Consider the following 23,481-nt stretch of genomic DNA (forward strand, 5'->3'; position numbering starts at 1 on the left):
AGAGGTTGAAAAGGTACCTATGGTGAAGCAGGGCTGGGGAAGGGCTGAGGAGCTAGGGAAGCTCCAGCCTGGAAAGCCCCAGGCTGCGGCCTAGGAAAGGGCAAGAGGTACTGGGGGTTGCAAGGGACAACCTAGGAGTAGGTAAAGCAGCAGGTCCAAACCCCTTTTGCCTGTGATGAGTGGGCCGATGCTGCAGTCTGCCCCAGGGTGTGGGGCTAGACCATGACCTTCAGTGGCCACTACTGAGGCAAAGTGGGGATAGTAGGGTGGGGGGCTCCCCTGGGAGGTGGAGACCCAGTTATAGTTAAAGGGGCACCGGGTCCAGGGAGGGACACGGGGCCGAGAGCAGAACAGGTGGATCACCAGCCTGCAGAGGGCGCTCCGGACTGGAAGAGCTAATTCCTGGAGTAACCAGTAGGAGGCGCCGCAGGGGTGAGTACCGCCCTGTTACATGCTCCAATACGTCTGTTCGTCTATAAAGTGCCACAGGACTCTTTGTCACTATTTCTTTTGTTTCCTTTTTACAGTGCAAATATTTGTAATCAAACATATAAAGTGAGCACTGTACACTTTGTATTCTGTGGTGTAATTGAAATCAATATATTTGAAAAAGTAGAAAGCATCCAAAAATATTTAAATAAATGCTATCTATTATTAACAGCGCGATTAATCATGTGGTTAATAATGACGAATATTTTTAATCACCTGACAGCTGTAATATTTAATAAATGTATTATAAGTGATCTTTGTGAGATGCCATTAATGTATTAATACTCTCAGCACTCTGGTGAAATAGGGAAGTGTTATTGTGCGCATTTTCACATGGGGCAACTGAGGCACAGAGACATTAAATGACTGTCCTAAGGGAAGTCTGTGGCAAAGCCAGGTCTGGGAATAGAACCTAGCTCTTCAAACTCACACATAAAGGCTGAGCTGATCCATAGCAATGGTAATATTTCTACAGACTCAAAACAGGGCAGGCAAAACCCACCCTAAAGATCCTCTTCTGCTACCTCCCTAGATAATTCCCAACTAACCAGGAAAAAACATATAAGGAACTGAGGCTGAAGATAAGGGAGGAGCTAGCACAGAGATCAGCTAAGGGAATCAGTCTGACAGGGAGATGGAATTTCATGGGTGGAGATGTTGGAAGCAATGTGGTCAGGTAGATATGGCACCAAATTATTTAAAGGTGCTACACAGAACCATGTGTAGTCTTATTAGTAATACTTCCACATGGATGTAAGCACATCAAGGCATTGGAAATTGACTCAGGAGATAATTCCTGATTGTGACAAAGACCTACCACGTCACTTAATCTTTCTGTGCCTTAGTTCTCCATTGTAAGATTGGGAAAATACTGCTTACTTAATCCCACTCTTTCTGTCTTCTGCTTTTAGATTGGAAACTCTTCAGCCCAGAGCTAGTCTCTCACTATGTGTTTCTACACTTCCTAGCAACATTTCACCTTGATCTCCATTGGGGTCTCTAGGAAACACTGTAATACAAGTAATACATAATAGGCTTTTGATTTGCAGTGTATTAGTGGTTGCATAGAATTCTGTTTTTCTTTCTTCACTGCCACTATACCTTGGGATTTTTATAACTCCAAAACAGGGGTCAGCAACCTCTGGCATGCAGCTCACCAGGGTAAGCACCCTGGTGGGCCGGGCCAGTTTGTTTACCTGCCGCATCCGCAGGTTCGGCTGATCGTGGCTCCCACTGGCCGCGGTTTGCCGCTCCAGGCCAATGGGGGCAGCAGAAAGCCACAGCTAGCACATCCCTCACCCGCGCCGCTTCCCACCACCCCCATTGGCCTGGAGCGGCAAACCATGGCCAGTGGGAGCCGTGATTGGCTGAACCTGCCGACGAGGCAGGTAAACAAACTGGCCTGGCCTGCCAGGTGAGCCGCGTGCCAGAGGTTGCCGACCCCTGCTCCAAAATATCTTTCCAAGACAAAAATCTCCATTAGACATTTTTCAGTGCAGTGAAATTTATTTGTTTCCAATTATTACAAGCAGTTAGACAATCTAACACTTATATTCTTGTATATATGATTCTTCTTTTTATTTGTTGTTCTTCACAATTTGGCATCCTCTTGAAACTTAGATTGTGATCAAATAATATGACTTCCAAGTCAAAAGGGACAGAGTAAACTTGGGTACCAAAATAAAAATTGTACCTCAGGAGTACAGTTTTCAAGATATTTAAGTAGTGGGGCATGACCTTCCTTTTCTGCAGTCATGTTGACAATATTTAATGATTTTGTACTTTTCCAGATATTTTTATATGACTATACAGTAATTTTCTCCTGAAAGATTTAAAAATAAATATAAATCTTCAAATAAAAGTATAAAGGTTTATTTTTAAACCTTTGGTACTCTTCAAAACAGTAAAACATTTACAGATGTCTGCTAATTTCTCCCCTAGTCATATAAGCCATACATCCCGGAAATGAGAACAGAGTGTAATGATTGGCAACTTTGTCATGGGCCAAATCCTGATATACATATTGTAATGCTTTCGGGAATCAATGTACAACTTATAGATTCTGTCTGATCTTATGAAATTGCTATACCATCAAATGCCTCAGGGAGATTCCATGATTTGGGGGAGAAGTCATGTGCAGGAGAGGGGGATCCTGGATTCATTGGAGGACTCTGACCTAAGCCCAAAGAATGCTCAAGAATAGCAAGGAAACTGATGCAAGGCAATGTATACAGGTGTTTTATTATTTTGTGTAGATATGTGTATTTCTTGTGCTAGCTAAGCTAAAGTAGAGATGATTTGTTTTGGAACCCTTACAAAACTCCAGTGTCTGTTTGCTTCCACTGTCACATGTCCCTGAAGAGGTGAACTGCAAACCCAGAGTGTCCACAAGGTTGGAGCGCTGAGAAATGGTGTGCTTATACTGTTGGAGAGTCTGGGGAGTCAGCACTGGTCCTGTGGGCCTAGGGCAGCTGGGCCATGCAGACCCATTTTGGTAAAGGGTGTCATGTTGTTTGAAGAAGCTCAAGACTGTGAGTGCCTACCTCAGGCTAGACTGTCAGAAAACAGGGCAGACACCCCAAACTAGTGGTGTGCTCTATAATTACATTTTACCAAGCCAGTAACAAATGTGAACTTCTAGATCACAATTCCAGTCTCACCACGGAGTCATAGACAGTCCCCTTAGACTCTCCAGTCTATCTTGCCTACCAGACAACTGGACTTTGTGATAAATAGACACTTACACCAAAAATCACACTACATTCAGGTTGCTCCCAGTCCCAAGAGACCAGTCACTTACTCCAGGTCAATTGGTACCCTAGATCTTACACTAAAGACAATGCCAATAGCCACTTCTATGGTAAACTAACTAAAGGTTTATCAGCTAAGAAAAAGGGCTGAGGGTTATTGAGAGGTTAAAAGCAGGTAAAATATACATAGAGGCATAGGTGCCACAACTAGGGGTACTGAGGGTGTTGCTGCATCCCCTCGCTTGAAGTGGATTCCATTACATACAGGGTTTACGGTTTGGTTCATTGGCTCTCAGCACCCTCATTTACAGATTGTTCCAGTACCCCGGCATACAGCTGAGTCACAGTTCAAATGGTGGCAGAGCTGGAGGTGAGCAGACCTGCAGCCCACAGTTCCAGCAGAGCACAGCAGAGGGAAGCCTAAGACTCTGACAAAGCTGTCCGAAGGGGCCCTCCAGGAGGGAAGGAAGCACCCACCCCAGAGACAACCTGAGAGGGAAGTATCCTGTGGAACTTGGATGTTGGTAATCTCCTTTACTTATTGTGGTTTGGGTTTCTGCACCAGAGGAAAGCCTTGGACTAAGCTGACCCAGGGGGGAAGAGGTGTGGGGAGATGAGAGGAAGAGACCCAGGGAGAACAGTCTTAAGCAGCCTTGCTTGCCAGACTACTGGTAGCCCAATGGGCCCTGTGCTGGAGCCTGATAGAGTGGGAAGGCCCAGGCTCCCCTCCCCACAACCCCTTTGGCAGTCAGAAGTTGTAGACATGACCACTAGGCCATGCTCCCCAAGAGAGGACCCTTAACAATGCATGCAACATCCCATTAGTTTTCATGAAGTTTAAACATCAAATACACTCTCATGCATTTAACAATCCCTTTGATTTATACTAATACACAAGGGAATTAGCCTAGGGCTTTGGCAGGACCTGGCACCTGGTCTGCCAGTGTCACAAAGGGGTAACACACAAACAGCTTGTACCCAGGAAGTGTGCCAGACAGGCCAGGGAAAGAGACAGTACTACAGTCTATCCAACCTTTGGCCAGTGCTTAATTTTAGTTAGCTGGATTTATGTTCAGTACTTCACTACTACAGCTGCTTTTCAGTGATGTAATCCAAGTACAGTAAGTAGTTTCAACCCATTTATCTACACACCCAGCTCTGGCCAGGGACCATAACTGATACTAATTAAGAAGGAATGCACACAGAATCATAGAAATGAAGGGCTGGAAGAGACCTCAAGAGCGCATCAAGTCCAGCCCCCTGTGCTGAGGCAGGACCAAGCAAATCTAGACCATCCCTGACAGGCGTTTTGTCTAACCTGTTCTTAAAAATCTCCAATGACAGGGATTCCACAACCTCCCTTGAAAGCCTATTCCCAAATTTACCTACCCCTAAAGTTAAAACAGTTTTCCTAATACCTAATCTAAATCTCCCTTGCTGCAGATTAAGCCCGATTACTTCTACTCCTATCAATTGGTCACTGTCCTCTTTATAACAGTGTGACAGTATATACTTACGTTCACACCGTATACATTATTGTAATAGTGTTTGTACAAGGTATACCTGGTGAGATCATTTAAAAACTCATAATTTGCTGATCAGTAATATGGCACAATGCATGTAGCAGCACTATATGTGAAGTTATAAACATAAGCTGAAATCATGACTAAGGCTAAGATTTTAGTAAAAGTCATGGACAGGTCACGGCCAATAAAGAAAACTTCACAGCAGCCTGTGACCTGCTCATGATCGTTACTAAAAATATGCATGGCAAAATGGGGAGCTGCTGAAGCACACCCACAGCCTGTCAAAATCATAGCCTTAGTCATGACTAAACAAATTTTCCAGATAAGTGTGGGGAGTGGCCAAACCAGTTCCTTAGAGGCAAAGGTCTTGCTCCCAGCTCAAACTGCTTCTCAAAGGCAGGATAGGACTATGAAAAGAAGGGGCAGATACCAAGACACCCTCTCTCTCCTTGCCCATCGCATTCACTGCACAGGAAGAGACAAAGGAAGCAGCTGTTGGATTCTGAGGGAGGAGTCCTGACCTAAAGAGTTTGGTCGGTAGGACTGCTGAAGGAGTGTGGTGAGAAAACTTTGCTTTGAATCTAATGAAGACTTAAGTTAGGCACCAGTAAGCATTTTATTTTTTTTTCTTGTAACCATTTCTGACTGTTATGCTTCATTATTTATACTCACTTAAAATCAATCTCTTTGTAGGTAATAAACTATTTTTGCTGTAAAAGCAGCAAAGAGTCCTGTGGCACCTTATAAACTAACAAACGTATTGGAGCATGAGCTTTCATGGGTGAATACCCACTTTGTCGCATTTTTAGATAGACAAAATCAAGATCACTTACCATGCCCTGGATGATGAATTTGATTGGAATTACAACTGTTATAGAACCACTGTGATGGATGATCTAAGGATCTCTTCCAAGAAGGAAAGAAAAAAAAATTAATTGCTGTATCCAACAGACAAAAATAAATCCATATAGGACAAAAAAAATAACTATTTTGGCTTGCTACATTTAACAGTTATGTCAACATAGCTATATTGGTCAAAGGGTGAAAAAAATCACACCTCTGATTGACATACCTATGCTAACAAAACCCTCAATATAGATGCAGCTATATCAAAGGAAGAAGTATTCTGTCAATGTAGCTAATGTTGTTCAAGGAGATGGTGCTCCTACACTAACAGAAAAACTGCTGTTGGTGTAGGCTGCCTCTACTCTAGGGGGCTATGCTGACATAGCTATGCCAACATGGCTATGCTGGCACAGGCTCCATAGTGTAGACATACCCTGGTTTACACCATTCCTGGTTTCAAGGAAACCCCTCTGTGATGAAGTGGAGAAACTGCCCACCAGCGCAGCAGCGGTTAGAGAGCTTTTGGACCCAGCTAACCCCACCCTGTTATATTTGTAGCCAATGCTAGGCCTGGAGTGGGGAGAAAAGGAGAAAGTCTGACTCAGTTCAGGGCTGAGTGGTGAAAAGGCAGGAGCTAGCTGTCTTCCTACCTGAGGGGACAGGTCACTAGCCTGGCAGCCAAGGTAGCCACCAGGGAATAAGCACTGTCTCCCCACCAAGGGAGACTTGGGAGGAGACCTAGAAGCCTCTGGTAACTGGGTGACTGAAGCACAGAGATATTGTGGGGGTTGGCTTCACCAAATGTATGGCTGCCCTGCCTGAAGAAACCTGGGACTGGAAGGGTGCCACCCAAGCTCCACAAGGGGATGCTACTGGGGGCAAGCCACCCCAGGGAATTGGATTATATGGTCCACATCCCAAACCAAAGGGACATTGGTAGGAAGTAGCCCAGGGCAGTAGATTTAGGCCAGGTCTACACAACAAAACAATGTCGACCTAACTTACATTGGCATACAGCCATTGCAGTAATTAAATTGCATTGGTGCATGCACACTTGGATCCTTGTGTCAGTGGTGCACATCTTCACTTGGAGCACTTGTATTGATGGTGTGGGGCATTGTGGGACAGCTTATGAAGGCCAGTAACAGTCAGTGTAAGCAACACCGTGTCTACACTGACACTGCACCAACCTCATTACATGGACCATGAGTTTATGACACTCGGGGATATGGTGTTAGTAAATTGGTGTAGAGAGGCACTTATGTTGGGGGAGTCAAGTTTAAGTGAAGACTCTTCTACAGCTTAAGTTGACCTAACCGTGTAGTGTAGACCAGGCCTTATAATCCTGGCTGTGAGTGCCCCCTGTTCAGAAGTCGACTCACCCAGGGCTGGATTAATGCAGGGGCTTTAGGGGCTGCAGCCCAGATCCCTGGGGTAAGGGGGTTCTGGCGCAGCAGGGTTCAGGCAGGCTGCCTGCATGCCGTGGCCCCATGCCGCTCCTGGAAGTGGCCAGCTGCTGGCACATCTCTGGGGCCCCTGGCGGGGGAGGAGGGAGGTAGCTCTGCATGCTGCCCCCACCCCAGCACCATCCCCGCAGCTCCCATTGGCCGGAAACTGGCCAATGGAAGCTGCAGGGATGGTACTTGCAGGCGCGGGGAGTGCATGCAGACACACTCTCCTCCAGGGGCCGCAGAGATGTGCTAGGAGCCAGCTGGTTCTGGGAGCAGCGTGGGGCTATGGCAGGCAGGCAGCCAGGCAGGCAGCATGCCTGAGCCTTGCTGCACCGCCCGCCAGCCAGCTGGGAGCCACCTGTGGTAAGTGCCTCCAGGCTGGAGCCTGTACCTTGCACCCCTTCCTGCATCCCAACCCCCTTCCCCAGCTCAGAATCCCCTCCTGTACCCAAACTCCCTCCCGGACCCCACACCCCTCACCCTCTCCTGCACCCCAAAACTCTGCCCCAGCCTGGAGCCCCCTCCTGCACCCAAACTCCCTCCCAAAAAGAAACTAACAACAGCCGTTTTAAGGTAAGAAGTAGGCTATTTTGAATTAACTTATCTATATTCTATATGTTTTAAGACTGAGATGTAACCACAGAATGGCTTTATGTTAATTAAAAGGCAAGTTTAGTATAGTGTTAATAGCCTCGATGCCATAATTGTGATCATTTTGTTTTAAATTAGGAAAAAGACTTGTATACAGGGGCCCCACGAAATTTAATAGCCCCAGACCATAGGAGAGTTAATCTGGCCCTGGACTCACCACAGGGCCCTGGGCTGGGACCTGGAGGAGATGGAGGGCTTTGGTTCCCCAACCCACCACCTAAAAGATCGAGGCACCTCAACCAAGGAAGCAAGGGCCCTGAGGTCAGGCATGCCAACCACTAAGCCGTCAGGCCCTCCAAACCCCTTGTTACACCCTCATTCTGAGATTTCCTGTGCAGAGTTTGTTTTAAAGTGATGGATCACAATGGTGCGATCTGCAGGTCTGCTTCTCCAATTGTGTAGTCATTTATACATGTACAAATTGGGTGTCAAACACTACCATTCTGATTCAGTACCATTTTTAACCCATTTTGCCCATGTATAAGGGACTATAGAAGATACCAGATAGCGTAGGTATCTGGCCTTCTGTGACATACATAAATGGTGTTCAGAGCTGAATGCAGGTGTAGCCATGTTAGCACTTTAAAACAAGACAAGAGCCATGTGCCAAAAATCATGGATGGGGAATAAAGTGAAGGAGAGGGTTTAAAGGAGGAAAAAGGAAGGAGAAACAAAGCTAAAAGGGAGTGTGACAAAACAGTGGAAAGACCAAGGATAATAACTCCTACAGATGGAGGGAAGAATGAAGTTTAAGTTGGGATAGAATCTAATGAGCCATCCATTTGACAAATAACATGTTTTTAGAGCTCTGCAGGCCAAATAGCCTATTTATTTTTTCTAGTAAGCACTGTTGATATAAGACTTATTTGTAAACTCTTCAGTGTTATTTACTAGCAGTTTGCTTAGTGCCATAGAAAGTGAATCATGACCCAGAAGACTTGCGTTCAATGATTGTTACTTGAACCTCTACATTATGAGCTTTGCTGCATGTAGATTCCACCTTGCAATCTACATCCTGCTGGACTCCATGGATTGGTAGGGCTTAGAAGTTCCACTGAACTCCACACCTACCCACTGGTCTTTTGATGCCATAGGTCAGGTTGAGGAAAAATAAGTTGAGACTCCCCCAAACTCCAAAATGAGATGCCATTCAAAGCAGATTGTGTTCATCCTTCATTATAGGATGTCCCTCTTATTTCCAACATGCTTTGAGGAAGAACAAAATAGCTAACAATGCTGACATTTATCACCACTGGGCATGTCAGTTAGTGTCCATTTAGATGAATGAAGCAGTTCACAGGTCTCAGATCTATTGTTTCAAACTCTCTGCAGACTCAGGGAGGTGTTGCTGCATCCATCACATTTGTTTCACATTTTGAAGGTTTTCTTTGCAACCCTGAAGGCTAGAGACTAACTTTTTAAAAGATGAAATCTGAGATTCTAAAGGAGAAGGAAGCACTCAGAGAAGGGGCCAGTCCAGCACAAATTGGCTCTACTTGAGTCCTAAGTACAAAAAGATTCACAGGGCAGGGTTAGGAATAAGGCCACACTTATTTATTTCAAATTAAGTAATAAAAAGATGAGTATATAAGGTTCTAGGCATCCTCACATGTAATTAATATTACAACATAACCCCAGAAGCACTTAGCCAACTTTGAACTTGTAAGTGAACAAGTAGCCGAAAGCTTGTGTTGTACCGATGTTATTCATAAAGTCAAAATAGCAAAACTCTTAAAAATTGAACAGTAACAGACTGAATCCCAGTAGCTTCAGTATGCTGGTGATATTCTAAACAAAAAGAGCTCTCAACCACGCTTGCAGTTGTTTCCTTTGTTTCACACTGACAGATATTCTAGGCTTCAGAGTGACACTCTTGGAATCTTATTACATAAACGAAAGGCCTGAATTTCAACAATTTTATTTGCATCAAGTAATAAAAAAAGTAAAGGGAAACTGGAGAAAATTCAGGGAACAAAATGTAACTGAAAATGAAAACTGATCCACAAGAAGAACTTTTAAAAACGTTTGTAGGTGCTGCCTCTGCTTCTGGCCATTGTAAAATCTTTTCAGAAAAGAGTATCTGAATAAGCAAGTTTTCCCTCCTCCCCACACTTTTGATCGTCTAATATCAATCTAGAGTTCACTTTTATTTCTTGCTAAAAAAGCAGACAAAAACTTTTATACAAAAGATACAGATAGAGAAAACAAAATCCAAAACCAGCAACTCTGACCTACAACAGAATACTTAAATTTCTGAGTTCACAGGCATTAGCAGCCAATTTTCCTGTGTTTACTGCAAAGTAGCAACTCCCACATATGCTCCATTTTGGTTCTCAGGCTTAAAGTGGGATATAGGGCTTTTTCCTCTCAGTATTTATTTACTGATTGTATAGTAGCTTTGCATGCTAAGAACATTACATACTGGTAATAAAATTAAGAGATTGCCCTTGGGAGCTAGATGGACAACATACTCAGGGTTACATTGTGTCTGACCTTAGAATGGGCACATTAGGAGCAGGGTAAAAAGGCCAAGTACAATCTTAACAGCAGCAATCAGAGCAACTGTTATAATACTGATGGACAACATTATTCAGTTAGATATTGGGAAGTGATGTTGAATATGAAAACTTGATTAGGGAGGTCTGTGAATATACTCTGCCCTGGGAAATTTTTTTTTTAAAATGCCTGGCATTTGGTGCAATCTGGTCCATTCCAATGGCATTTGCTCTTCAGAATTATTTATGAGCCCCAGGGATAAGTCTTCTTAGGCAGGGATGTTTTAGCAGTTTCAAAAAGAAATCTAGCTGAATAAGAGGCAAGAAAATCCTCATAATCCTCTTCATTTTACAGAATGTAGCAGAATTTTAAGAAAGCTTCTGAGAGTCCTTAAGTGCCCCTTGCAGCCCAGGGCACTAGTCAGGGGTGAATTTAGGAGCAGACAACCCAGGTGACTGCCTGGGGTGCCAGGCTTGGGGGTGCCGGGCTCAGGGTGCTGTTTTTGTTGTTAGCGACAAAAGGGGAAAATAGAATGTTTGAAGTAAAATGTTTCAGGTATTCTGTATGTGGACTCATTTTCATTAACATCCTAGAACATTCTGAACCTTTGTAGAATCTCATGGAACATTCCCGACTATATTTTCCTTGAACCTCCTAGAGTATTGTTAGCCATGCCCTTGCAGGTATTTGGCAGGGCATTACCAGTCACTGAGCTATAAGAACAAAGTGAGAGTTCAGTTGCAATATTGTGAACCTTATCTTACTGTGTAATTGTGAAAGTGTATTTGTGTTTTAAGACTTGAAGAGTGTAAGTAGCAACCAATAAAGGACATATTTAATTAGATGCCATAGAGATCTATCAAACCCCTATCTATGCAACAGCATGAAAGAAATACCGTTACTTCTTTTGCCATGCTTAATATGTAATGTTTGATATCTTTCTAAGACTGTGGAACATAGACTTTTGCTCTCCCTAATACTGTCTGTTTTTTCCTAGAAGAAAACAAAAGATGTCCCTGAAAAAGTCTTCAGGAGCTCAGTATAGTAAGCAAAAAGCGTAATTGTATCTAGTTTGCAGCAAGTGGCAAATTTCATGGCAAAATATCTGAAACAGATCAGGTTTTAGGCAGTAGCGATCGTCCCAGTGCAGAAGAAATTGAGGAGTGAAGTGTAAATGACTGAAGTCCTATTACTAAGGAATTAGCAGATTTACCTGAAGATAAGGAAGGGAAATGTGAGGAAAGTGATGGAGAATAGTCCAGTTTTCCTGGTGGTGTAAAGGAGAGTAATGATAAAGAAGAATCTGGTTTACATGAACAGGAGAGAAATGATAAAGAAGAATGAGCCATGCACGATGACAGTGGCGTCCAGGCAAGGATCCTTGTGCTGAATGCAAGAGCTTTCTTCATGCCTTGTGGCTGCCATTCCCTCAACCTGGTTGTGTCAGATGCAGCTTCATCTACTTTGGATTCAGTATCTGAGTACTGCAAAGGACATACGTCCTATTTTTCAGCATCAACTATCAGGTGGAAGATCCTTCACGGACAATGTTACAAATCTGATCGTGAAGCTGCTGACACTCACTAGGAGAGCTGCATTGACAGCATAAGGCCAGTGAGGTACCAAGTGATTGAGGTTTAAGATGCCCTGATGGAACTGGCACAGTCAAGTAAAGCTGAGGCTGGAATCAGGCACAAGGCCTGGCAAACCAGATCATTGATTTCAAATTTCTGGTCTCAATTGTGGTTTGGCATGATATCCTGTTCCAAGTAAACACTGTAAGCAAGGCATTATAAACTCAGTCGATTAACATCGCGACCACTACTACTTTGATGAGAAGCTGCCTGATTTTGTTGCGGCTTATAGAGACAACGGATTTGAAGATGCTATCACTGCAGTCAAAGAAATGGCAAAAATGTAGGAGTGGAGGAAACTTCAAGAAAACTTATTCATTTCAAGAAGAGACAGTTTGGTTACGAGGGTAGAGATGAGGTGATAGCAAACTCGGAATAAAAATTCAAGGAGGAGTTTTTTTGCTCTCTCACTTGACACTGCTCTAGTGTTGATGAAAGAAAGTTTTGGACAAATGAAGCAACACAAAAAGACCTGCTAGGTTTTGTATGACCTTAGTAAGCTGCTGGTGGAGAGGAAAACTCTTGAACAATTGTACGAATCTTCGCCGGATGCTGACACATGGGGAATGTTTGGACTAGGGCAGTGTTTCTCAAACTGGGGTCGCCACTTGTGTAGGAAAAGCCCCCAGCGGGCCGGGCAGGTTTGTTTACCTGCCACATCCGCAGATTCGGATGATCGCAGCTCCCACTGGCTGTGGTTCACCGCTGCAGGCCAATGGGGCTGCTGGAAGCAGCGGCCAGTAAGTCCCTGGGCCCGCACCACTTCCAGCAGCCTCCATTGGCCTGGAGCAGCAATTCATGGCCAGTGGGAGCCATGATCGGCCAGACCTGCGGACGGGGCAGGTAAACAAACCGGCCCGGCCCACCAGGGGCTTTCCCTACACAAGTGGCGACCCCAGTTTGAGAAACACTGGACTAGGGTTCATATTCTAAGGCTGTTGTGACAGTTTTTTGTTACCAATCTGCCTGAGGCATCAGGTGATTAGGCTGAAGCCACAGGATTGTTCGGGGAGGGGATGAAGGAGCACACCAAGGGTTTAGGTTTTAAAGCTTTGCTAATAAAAATAATACAATAACAGCAGAGAGTGATGGGGGGGTGGGTTATGTTACTTAGAGGAAGGAAGAAAGTGTTAGTGCCCAAGCCCTAACCCACTTTTACACTTATATCCCTACTACCCAAGGCTGGCCAAGTCTGTGTATATCATAAGAAGAGGGGGAGGGGTAGACAGGAGTTTTTGTTCTGGGCCCAGGTTGTTCGGGATTTGCTGTGATTTTTGAGGTGCTTTAGCTTTCAGGAGGGTCTTAAGTTTTGGAGGGTGTTTCATTCAGGGACCTCTGCTCCTGATGCTTTTTGTACCAGTCAAAACTGGCTTTTTGTGTTCTTCTCAACTTTTCTAAAACACACCTGCTAGACTTTGTTGTCTTCTTTGTTTTCTTCCATGCTGGCCTTCGCTTGTCTCGCTCATTATAAGCTGCCTCTGCAGGTCTGTTCGGCTGCATCTTCCTTTTTCATGGCTAATCGGTGGATTTCAGGTCCCCTCTTTCTCAGCAGGCAGCCAAGCATCAGCTGTGAGCTGCGGCCTTGGGCTGGAGTCAGTGCCTTATCTTTTGACTGAGCGAGCTGGAGTGTCAAATTAACCCATTCTCTGCTTTTTTCCTCCTTTTCCCTCTGGCCTCTGAAACCTGCAAAGGAATCTTTCATTCCACACTCACACCTTTAATCCTTCCCCAAAATGCCTTGCGATGCTTGCAACAGCGTTAGCAATATACAATGCTATTTTGCCTCCCCAGGGGATCTATGGGAGGGAGGGGGCTGTTAAGGTGTGACACTGTCACCTACTCTAACACTACTTAATACTGTTCCAACCAATGTTGGTGCACAGTTCAATTTCTTGATATTAGTACATTTCAGTTATTCTTAAAATTAAAAGGTTTCTTTAAGCTTAGAGAAAACAGACTTTTTATTTACTATTATATTGCATGAATAAATATAGATTTACAGATCCTAGTATGAAAATTTATCATCTTATGAGACAGGGATAAACCATGCATGCAAATCGTGCATCAAAGTTGTGAAATGGGCTACAAATGCAATAAAGAATAAGGTATTCAGAAGTTTAATAAACAGAGAGGGAGTGCTTAAGACTCTCCTCGCCTAGGGCGCCATTTGGTCAAGGGCCAGCCATAGCTCTAATAAAATTAAAATATGAATTGAGAAATTTCAGTTTATTTCTCTGGTTCTTCAGACATATTTCCCAAGAAGTTTTTTCATTTAATTCTGAAGATTAGTTCATTCAAGGAAATGGCTATAGAAAAACCAAGTCAAGTACACAGTTTTACAGATAATAGTCACAAGCATAGTGATAAAATACAAAAGAAAAAAGCATGGATTTCAGCATAAACTCAGAAACTACAAAAGACAGTTCTATTGTTTCCACTGAAACACCATATGTAAACTTCACAGTAAGCTTGAAGTAACAGACTTGTTGACAGTTAAATGTCATCTGGGTCTCAACATTTTTTTCTTATATTCTCGTCATTATCAATAAACATTGCCCAAGAACAGTTTGTTGTTTGAAGCACAATATAAAGAACAGCTCAAGGTCTATACTTCCAAGGGTAATACTGGTAGATTTCTTGACAGCTAATTTATTATATCTGTCCCGAAGTATAGTTGGCTCTGCTGTTGACAGTGAAAGTGAAAACAATCTTCTTTTGGAGTGAGATTAAGAACTTTGAGAAATATGGTCTGAAGTGAGACTACCTAATGCTTGAAAATAACAACATTTAAATATCTCACAACCAAATAAATAAATAAATGAGCAGAGATCATCATGCTGTCGTCTTTCCTCAATGCCTTGGAATTTCCCATTGACTTTAACTGGACTAATGCCTTTAGAATACTATGAGTAAAGCTGTGTAGTTCAAGTTTGATACTTACATCTCAATATTTCAAAAGCTCCTCAGTTCTTAACATGAAAACACTGGAGAGAAAGTCTAATAGTCATTGTTCAAAATATTTCATCCCTTCTTCCTGAAAAATTAAAACTGTAATTTAAAAACAAAACCCTTTTTGATTCTTTCCTGTTGTAAACTATCTAGTTAACATTTTATAACACTGGACACTTGAACTTTTTCCCACAGTATCTAATGTAGTTTATAAAGCAGGATTTCCAATACTTCATTTGGGAGGAGGCTGAGGCCTAGATAATAACCTGTGCTTGGCTGAGCAAACTCTTCCTTCATAGGTACCCACTCTGGGGTCTCTCTGTTCTTCAAAAAATTTTGACCAGTTTTTAAATAAACTATTAATGCATAACCTGAGCATAAAGTTTACTTTAGTATCTAAACTATCCTTTCCACCCAGGGTAGCATTCTATGCTGAAAATTTTGTATCAGCATTTTCTGTAGGTGGGATGTAATTAAAAAAAACCCCCAAAACTGTTATAGTTTTATACTGAGTATAATACTCTTGCTTTAAATTAAAGAAAAAGGAAAATACCTTCATTGATAAAATAAAGCTTTTAAAGATAGGGTTAATGAAGTTTAGTTAGGGGAAAGATGATAAATTTTTACATGTATCCTAAAATTATTTTCTTCATATAGATTTAATGCAGAGATCCCAAGATGGAGAAAAACAGAGAGCTGTATTCAGATTTCAGTACCCAGTTGTGGGCTAATTAATGATATACAGATATTAGTCATTCATTTTAAACAAACAATTAGTAGGTTAACATGATAAAAATTCATGTGAAAATCTAAATTAATTTTATATTTCAGGAAATGAAAATGTTCTCTTTGTAGGGTATGATTATATAAAAATGTTTTATCTCAGTAATGAAATTACTCTTCATTTACCTAGTTGTAACAGATCAGAATTTGGCCCATAGTTAAAAATGTTTAGAAAGTTCTAAATACCAAATGGCAGTGTTTACAGAATCCTTGGTTTACAGAATCCTGCCAAGACACGCTTAGATTTTTCCTAAGAATCAGGGATCTGCAACTGGCTGCCTATTATGCCCCATCCATCCACTCTGCATCCAATCTCCATTGCATGCCACAGAGAATCTGGGCCATTGCTAGCCTGACAACAATCCTGGACAAATCAATTCAACAACTGATATGGGATTCAAACGATAAAGAATTAAAAGCCAGTCAACATGACTTTATGGAAAATAGATCTGGTCAAACATATGATTAAAAAATTAGCACTATACAATATCAATAAAGTACATATTAAACAGATTCAGAACAGATTCAGAGTTGTCAATGTGGAATCATTACTGAATGTGATGTTCCTGGTTGGATTACATAGAAATCAGCTCTAGGCCTGAAGCTCTTAAACATTTTTATCAATGATCTTGCAGTAAAACATAAAATCAATGTTGATAAAATTTGTGGATGACCAAAGATTGCCAGAGTGGTAAATAATGATGAGGGCACAGCAGTCATACAGAACAATCTGGATCACCTAGTAAACTGGGCTCAGCCAACCAGAATGTGTTTTAATATAGCCAAATGCAAGGACATCTAGGACAAAGCATGTTGATGATACCTACAGAATGGGGTCCTGTATCCTGGAAAGCAGTAACTCTGAAAAGGATTTAGGGGTAATAGTGGACAAATAAATGAACATGTGTTGATGCTGTGTGACAAAAAGGACTAATGGGATCCTTAGATTTCTAAACAGGGGAGTGTGGGGGGGTGATTTTACCTCTGTACATTGCATTGGTGTGACAGATACTTGATTACTGCATTCAGCTCAGGCGTCTACATTTTAAAATGGTAGCGTTAAAAAAATGGAGAGGGTGCAATGAAGAGTCACAAAAATTATTCATGGCCTACAGAAAATGGCCTATGGTAAAAGGCTTAAGAAGATAGACCATAGTGCAGGGGTAGGCAACCTATGGCACACGTGCCAAAGGCGGCACACAAGCTGATTTTCAGTGGCACTCACGCTGCCTGGGTCCTGGCCCCCAGGGAGGGCTCTACATTTTAATTTAATTTTAAATGAAGCTTCTTAAGCATTTTAAAACCTTATTTATATTACATACAACAATAGTTTATTTATATATTATAGACTTATAGAAAGAGGTTTTCTAAAAATGTTAAGATGTATTACTGGCTCCCGAAACCTTAAATTAGAGTGAATAAATGAAGACTCGGCACACCACCTCTGAAAGGTTGCCGACCACTGCCATAGAGAAATAACTGCTCAAAATACCATCAAAGGGAGAAAATGGCAGGAAATAAAGGGCTCTTTAACTTAGCAAAGAAAGGCATAACAAGAACCAATGGCTGGAATTTAAAGCCAGATACATTCAAATTGGAAATAAGCCACAATTTTTTAATAATGAAGGGAATTTACTATTGGAACAAACTACTATCTCCAAGTCTTGATATCAAGATAAGACGCCTTTCTGGAAGATATGCTTAAGTCAAACACAAGTTATTGGTTCAACAGAGATAAGTGGGTGAAATTCTATGAGGGTACTGTAAGGACCTATCTAGAAAATAATGTAATAGGAAATACCAACATGCAGAAGATGTCTGATAGCAGAAAACTCTTCAATCTAGCAGAAAAAGAGATAACAGGATCCAATGGTTGGAGGTTAAAACTAACTAAATTCAGATTAGAAAAAAAGGGATTTGAAATTTTGTCTAGAAAATTTATTAGCCATTGGAACAATTTACCTCGGATGTGGTAGATTCTCCATCATTTGAAGTCTGTAAATCAAGACTAGATGTCTTCCAAAAAAAGATATATTGTAGGTCTGCCAGAAGTTATGGGCTTGATTCAGAAATTATTGGGTCAGATTCATTGACCTGCATTATGCAGCAGGTCAGATATGATAATGGTCCCTTCTAACTTTAAAAATCTCTGAGTCGTTGTCTTTGAGACATAGCATTACTATTAACTTTCAAGTAAACTATTATTACATTAACCTGCTGTAAATCCCATGGGAATAATCTGAATTAATCTCAACTCAGTGAGTAAACAATTCTTCCTTGTAGGGGTATCTTTACATTGAAAGGCTGTATTTCTTCCTGTAATTCAGGCCTTGTCTACACTTGAGAGTTACAGCGCTGGTGGTGGCTTTACAGCGCTGTAACTCACTCCCCGTCCACACTGTCAAGGCACATACAGCGCTGTATCTCCCTGGCTACAGCACTGCTTGTACTCCACCTCGACTAGAGGAATAAAGAGTATAGCGCTGCTGCTGCAGCACTGGGGTGCCAGTGTAAACAGGGAATAATCTTACTACGCTGTAACTGACCTCCGGAACCTTCCCATAATCCTTTTAAGTAAAGATTACTCTCTTTGTTTTGTTGTGATGCCTCTGTTTGTTTTGTTGTGAACTCTGGGCTCCGGCACCTGCTTATAAAAAAAACAAACACAGCTCCTGTTTGCTGTGAACGAGCAGAGGCAGGGGGGCTCCCTTTGGAACGCCCACAGCTAGTGTTTGCTTGAAGAGAGGGGAAAAGAAGGGGCTTGAGGAGAGAAGCAGCGTGGCGGATGGGGGGGGTCCGTTTCGGAGCGTCTGCTTATCTGGTCTGTGAGGAAAAAAACAGAGAGGGCTATTTGCTTTCAGTGAGTGAGAGGGGGTGGGGGAGGGGGTCGGAACTTGCAAGGCAGGGAGCTGACACAGTGTCGGCTCCAAAAATCCACTCTCTCTCTCTCCCCACGCTCCCTGTCACACTCCACCCTCCCCCTCTTTTGAAAAGCACGTTGCAGCCACTTGAATGCTGGGATAGCTGCCCATAATGCACCGCTCCCAATGCCGCTGCAGATGCTGCAAATGTGGCCATGACAGTGCGCTGTCAGCTGTCAGCGTGGACAGACTGCAGCGCTTTCCCTACTCAGCAGTACGAAGACAGGTTTAACTCCCAGTGCTGTACAGCTACAAGTGTAGCCATACCCTCAGTTCCTTGCCTTCATGTAGGAGGCCATCTACAGCCTTAAATTCAAATCATTCAAGGCTTCTCAGTTTCCCTGGGGGCAGTATCAGCATCTGGTGTCACCTTCTCATTTTAAATTATGGTTGGAACCTTTAATTTATTCAGAAATATTTCAATTCTTTTATTATCTAGACTCCCCTCAGGACCTACATGAATTACAGAAATAAATGTTATTCCTTCAGGGTATCAGATGTTCCAAAAGCCATCTAGACATGTTACCATACACGATCTTTGACAACAACAAAAGGGATGCTGTTTTCAGATGTCTAGTTTGGATCATTTAAAGTATTTTCTTACAACACAGACAAAAACATCTGTGACAGATTCAGTTAATTAATAAATCAAACAAAAACAACTTTCATGAAGTTGATGGATGTCCTCAGTTTTCTACATTGTTCAAAACCCTACTCTTCAAAAATATTTACTCTATTTTAAAATATGAAATGGAAGCATCATATCTTGTAATTTTGCATTATTCTTTGCCTTTCTTTTGCGATTCCATAACTAATAATTGCTATTAAAGTGCAGTTGTACTCTGTAAAGTGAATTTTTAAAATGCTATTGTGGGGTTCCATGTTTAGTATCTTTCAAATCTGCTCAGATTACAATATTTTTTTCTGTCAGCCCTGCAAACTCAGCCTGAACTATGAGAATAAAAACTCGTTGATTCCATCTTAGACACCATTACTGTTATAAAGATTTTGCAAGCCAAGTTAGACTGACTGACATCTGGGAAAGCCCATTATCTCCAATGGATTTGCACAGATTTCACCAACTAGTACTTAATAAACAATTCTTTTGATAATGCATAAAATAGAATAGAATCTGCAACTGTTTAATTCTCAGCTGGTTTGGCTCTGCAGGGTTTGGTTTTATCTTAATCTTGCAAAGTCATGCTACTTGCACGCTTCTTTCCTAGGGACTCTTTGCCTCTACTTGAGTCCTTAGTGACCCCAGCCTTCCACCCCTTTTGGACTCAGTTCACTGATCACAGCTCCCTGATGAGTCAGTTCCAGTGCAGCCTCCTTCTCTGGGGTGCCACACTTCTAATTGCCTTCCTTAGGGCCTACCCACTTCCCCACAGTGGCTGGTGGGGGGGGGGGAACCTGGTCCCACCCACCTCTCTGGGTCCCAACCCAGGGACCCATTAAGTATAGCAGCCTCATGCTGCACCCCTTTATTAATTGCTGCTTTATGTTTCCATGGGCTACTTCCTTACAGCCCACCTTAGTTGAGTCCCATCAGCCAGCTCAGTCCTTGCTCCCCACCAGTAACTACCTGCTTTAGCGCTTACAGCCAACCAGGAGCACCTCTTGTTCCTTCCAAGCCTCACTACCAGACGCAACTCACTCTGTCCAGCCTTATAGCTCCTTTCATATGGTCCTGCTGGGACCTGATTGGCTGTTCCCTGCAGCCCCTCTCATTGGCTGCTTCCCCTGCAGTCACTCTAGCCTGCTAGGAGGACTTCATTACTTCTCCTTTCCTGGGATGGGCATGGCAGGACCCTGAGGCCTCCAGTAGGGGGCCTCTGGGTCTAGTCCACCCCATCACAGAAACAAAAAATTTACTTTTACCTTCTTTTGAAAATTCTATAATAAATGATACTGCAAATGTGTCTAATGTGCCTTTAGGAGTGACAATTGGGCCTATAACTTTTTGCCTGCTTGGGAATTAACCATGAAAAGTAAGTAAAGTTATTTTTAATAATGTTATAAACAGATGCAAGAAAACCAGACAAAAAAACCACTGAATTAGCCCCAAGAAAGGGGCCTAGTGATATAACTCAAGGACTTTGTGTGTCTGGAAATCAGTAAACCAAATTTGGTGTATCAGAATCTAGACCTAATTGATGGGCAAACTAATGAGGGGAATGGCTATTCCAACTATCACTCCTTTTTGGAGTCCTTAAGGAAATCTTGTGCAAGACCAGTCAGAAGCTACTAGAGAACTTCACCACCCTGGGTTCCACACCCATCACTTCCTGGGACCCCAGGCCTTTGTCATGCTGATCCTGAGAAATGTCCTGACCAGACCAGGCCAGAGAGAAGGATCCAGATGACATCACCACCCCACCAGCTCCAGTTGAATCCCAAACACCATCTAAGATGAAATAGGAATGGACTTTAACAATAACAGCTCATCTCAACTAACTTCTCTTTAATCCAAAAGGACAGTTATTACCATCTTTGACACCATTTAAGTCACCATCACACTAGGGGATTTTCCTTCTAAAAACTCTCCCCAATAAAGGGTAAAGGAATAAGGAATGTTGTTAAAATGAAAACCTTATTTAATACTTTACATTTCAAATGTTTTCAGTGTTTTTCCTTCTTTTCTTTATCTTTAATAAAAGGATGTTTAATGATGTTTGTCATGGTACTAAGCAGACTGAGATCTCTGTCCAAATCCCGAACCTTGCTTAACACTGTTTAATGTGGACAGTACTGGGTTATGTTAACAGCCTTTGGTCCCTATTTTCCATCTAAATCAGCGCTTCTCAAATTATGGGGTGGGCCTCCCAAGGGAGAAGCGGGAATGTTTCAAGGAAGGCGAGAACTGCATGCTTTTTTCTCTTTTTTTGCAGAGTTCTGGCTGTCAGTGCTGGGGCTTGTGCACAAAAGATGTGCACACGAGCGGTGGGAATAAAAGGGACAGCTGGAGTTCCACCACCCGGGCCCGAGCTCTCCTCCCCACACCCATCCCTCACTGGGAGGAAGCCTGGGCTCAGGATCTTCTTCTCCCACAATCTATCATCTGGAGGTGTCAAGGCTCCGTCTGTCAGCCCTGGAGTGGCAGCAGCAGCGCAGAAGTAAGGGTGGCAATGGGCTGCAAAGTCTTCTGTGAAAAGTGATATTGACAAGTTATCACTTTTCACACTGCCTCCCTTACCTCCTGGGGGTATTTGAGTGGTCCTTCTCATGATGCAAGCCCCAGAGGTGGTGGTGACACTATCATAGGAGGCGAGTTATATTCCCAGAGGTGGCTCTATGTTTTTTTGCCGCCCCAAGTACAGCAGTCACGCAGCCTTCGGCGGCGTTTCTGCGGGTGATCTACCAGTCTCGCGGATTCGGCGGCAGTTCTGCGGGTGATCTACAGTCCTGCGCCTTCGGTGTACCCGCTGCCGAATTCCAGCTGAAGCCGCGGGACTGGAAAACCTCCCGCAGAAACGCTGCTGAAGGCTGCCTTACTGCCGCCCTCATGGCGACCAGCACGCCGCCCCCTGCCCCCAGCTTGCTGCCCCAGGCACGCGCTTGCTGCGCTGGTGCTTGGATCCACCCCTGTATATTTCTACTTGGTGCCCAGGCACCAGCAATATTCAGAGCCCAGTGGCCCAGCTCCACCAATATTTGGGGCTGAGTGTCCCCCCCAGCCCCACCTGCTGCCCCTTTCCAGCCCCCTCTTGCCTTCCTGGGGCCCAGGAGCAGAGAGTCCCTGTCTGTTCCGTGCAGCTCCATGCTGCCCTGCAGCAACTGCTGCCGCAGGGTCCTAGGGCCCCCCATTGCGACTGCCAGGGCAGACTGACTCTGAGCCTGCCCTTCCACCTCAGACCCTTCCCTTTTCCGGCAGGACCCTCCACCAGCACAAGGGCCCCCCCGCCCGCAGTCACCGCTCCTGCCCCATGCTGGGCAAGGAGGCAGCCCCATCCTTCACCCCCCGTGAGGCTATAGTCAGGAGCAACAGCAGGGGAGGAGGCGCACGCAGTACTCCACATCACCCACCATGGGGGAGGCGAGGGATATTTCTAGACCTGAGAGGGGCCCTAGCAGCACATGCAGTGACAGTGATGGAGATGAGTGTGCTACTGGGGGGGGCAGGAAAGGGGAGGCTGCTCCCCCAGAGCTCGCTGCCGGCAGGGAAAGGGCTGCGGAGAGTCCTTCTCTCTGTCCCGTCCTGCAGCTTGCCTTCACCTCAAACTCATCCCCAGCCTTGCCCCACCCCAGAGCCCATACCCCCAGCCCAGGGGCGGCTCTAGACATTTTGCCACCCCAAGCACGGAGGGTCCGCTGGTCCTGCGGCTTTGGCGGACCTCCCGCAGTCCACCGAAGCTGTGGGACCAACGGACCCTCTGCAGGCAAGCCGCCGAAGGCAACCTGCCTGCCGCCATCGCGGCGACCGGCAGAGCGCCCCCCGCGGCTTGCCGCCCCAGGCACGTGCTTGAAGCGCTGGTGCCTGGAGCCGCCCCTGCCCCAGCCAGAGCTTTCATGCCCCCGCACCGTAACCCACTGCCCGAGCCCTGAGCCCTCATCCCCCTGCATTAGCCCCTCCCACACCTCAAACCCCTTATCCCCAGTCCCAGCCAGAGCCCTCATCCTCCTGCACTCCAACACTCTGCCCCAGCCCTGAGCCTAACACCCCAAACAGGGCTGGTTCCATGCACCAGCCCAGCAAGCAGCTGCTTGGGGCAGCCAACAGTGAGGGGCAGCACGTCTGGGTCTTCGGTGGCAATTCGGCTGCGGGTCCCTCACTCCCTCTCGGAGCGAAGGACACACCGCTGAATTGTCGCCGAAGACTGAAGCGGCAGCGGTAGAGCTGCAGATCGCGCTCACTTTTTTTTTTTTGGCAGCTTGCGGCGGCTAAAACCCTGGAGCCGGCCCTGACCCCAAACCCCCCGGCCAGTGATGAGCTGCCAAAATCTTAGGAACCGGTTCCCTACTGGGTCTTCGGCGGCACGGCTCCG

The 23,481-nt window shown here is 44.3% G+C and overlaps 2 long non-coding RNA genes across 3 annotated transcripts in view; one reads left to right on the plus strand and one right to left on the minus strand.

The window, feature by feature from the left end:
• The window catches only part of LOC120397770, a 31,849-nt gene extending 11,335 nt beyond the window's left edge, over window positions 1-20,514 (minus strand). The window contains exons 1-4 of one of the 2 annotated variants that reach the window (XR_005593992.1): window positions 20,082-20,514; window positions 14,785-14,877; window positions 13,249-13,526; window positions 5,599-5,671 (exon numbers count right to left, since the gene is read on the minus strand). This is a non-coding gene — a long non-coding RNA (uncharacterized LOC120397770). Of the gene's footprint in view, window positions 1-5,598; window positions 5,672-8,325; window positions 9,217-13,248; window positions 13,527-14,784; window positions 14,878-20,081 lie in introns of those variants that run through there. The other variant, XR_005593986.1, reaches the window with a different exon arrangement.
• LOC120397777 lies at window positions 382-5,330 on the plus strand. Its single transcript, XR_005594001.1, has 3 exons — window positions 382-432; window positions 3,551-3,763; window positions 5,239-5,330. It is a non-coding gene; the product is annotated as an uncharacterized LOC120397777 (long non-coding RNA).
• Window positions 20,515-23,481: the final 2,967 nt, after the last annotated feature.

This window comes from Mauremys reevesii, linkage group 1, assembly GCF_016161935.1.
Source record: "Mauremys reevesii isolate NIE-2019 linkage group 1, ASM1616193v1, whole genome shotgun sequence".
Taxonomy (NCBI): domain Eukaryota; kingdom Metazoa; phylum Chordata; order Testudines; family Geoemydidae; genus Mauremys; species Mauremys reevesii.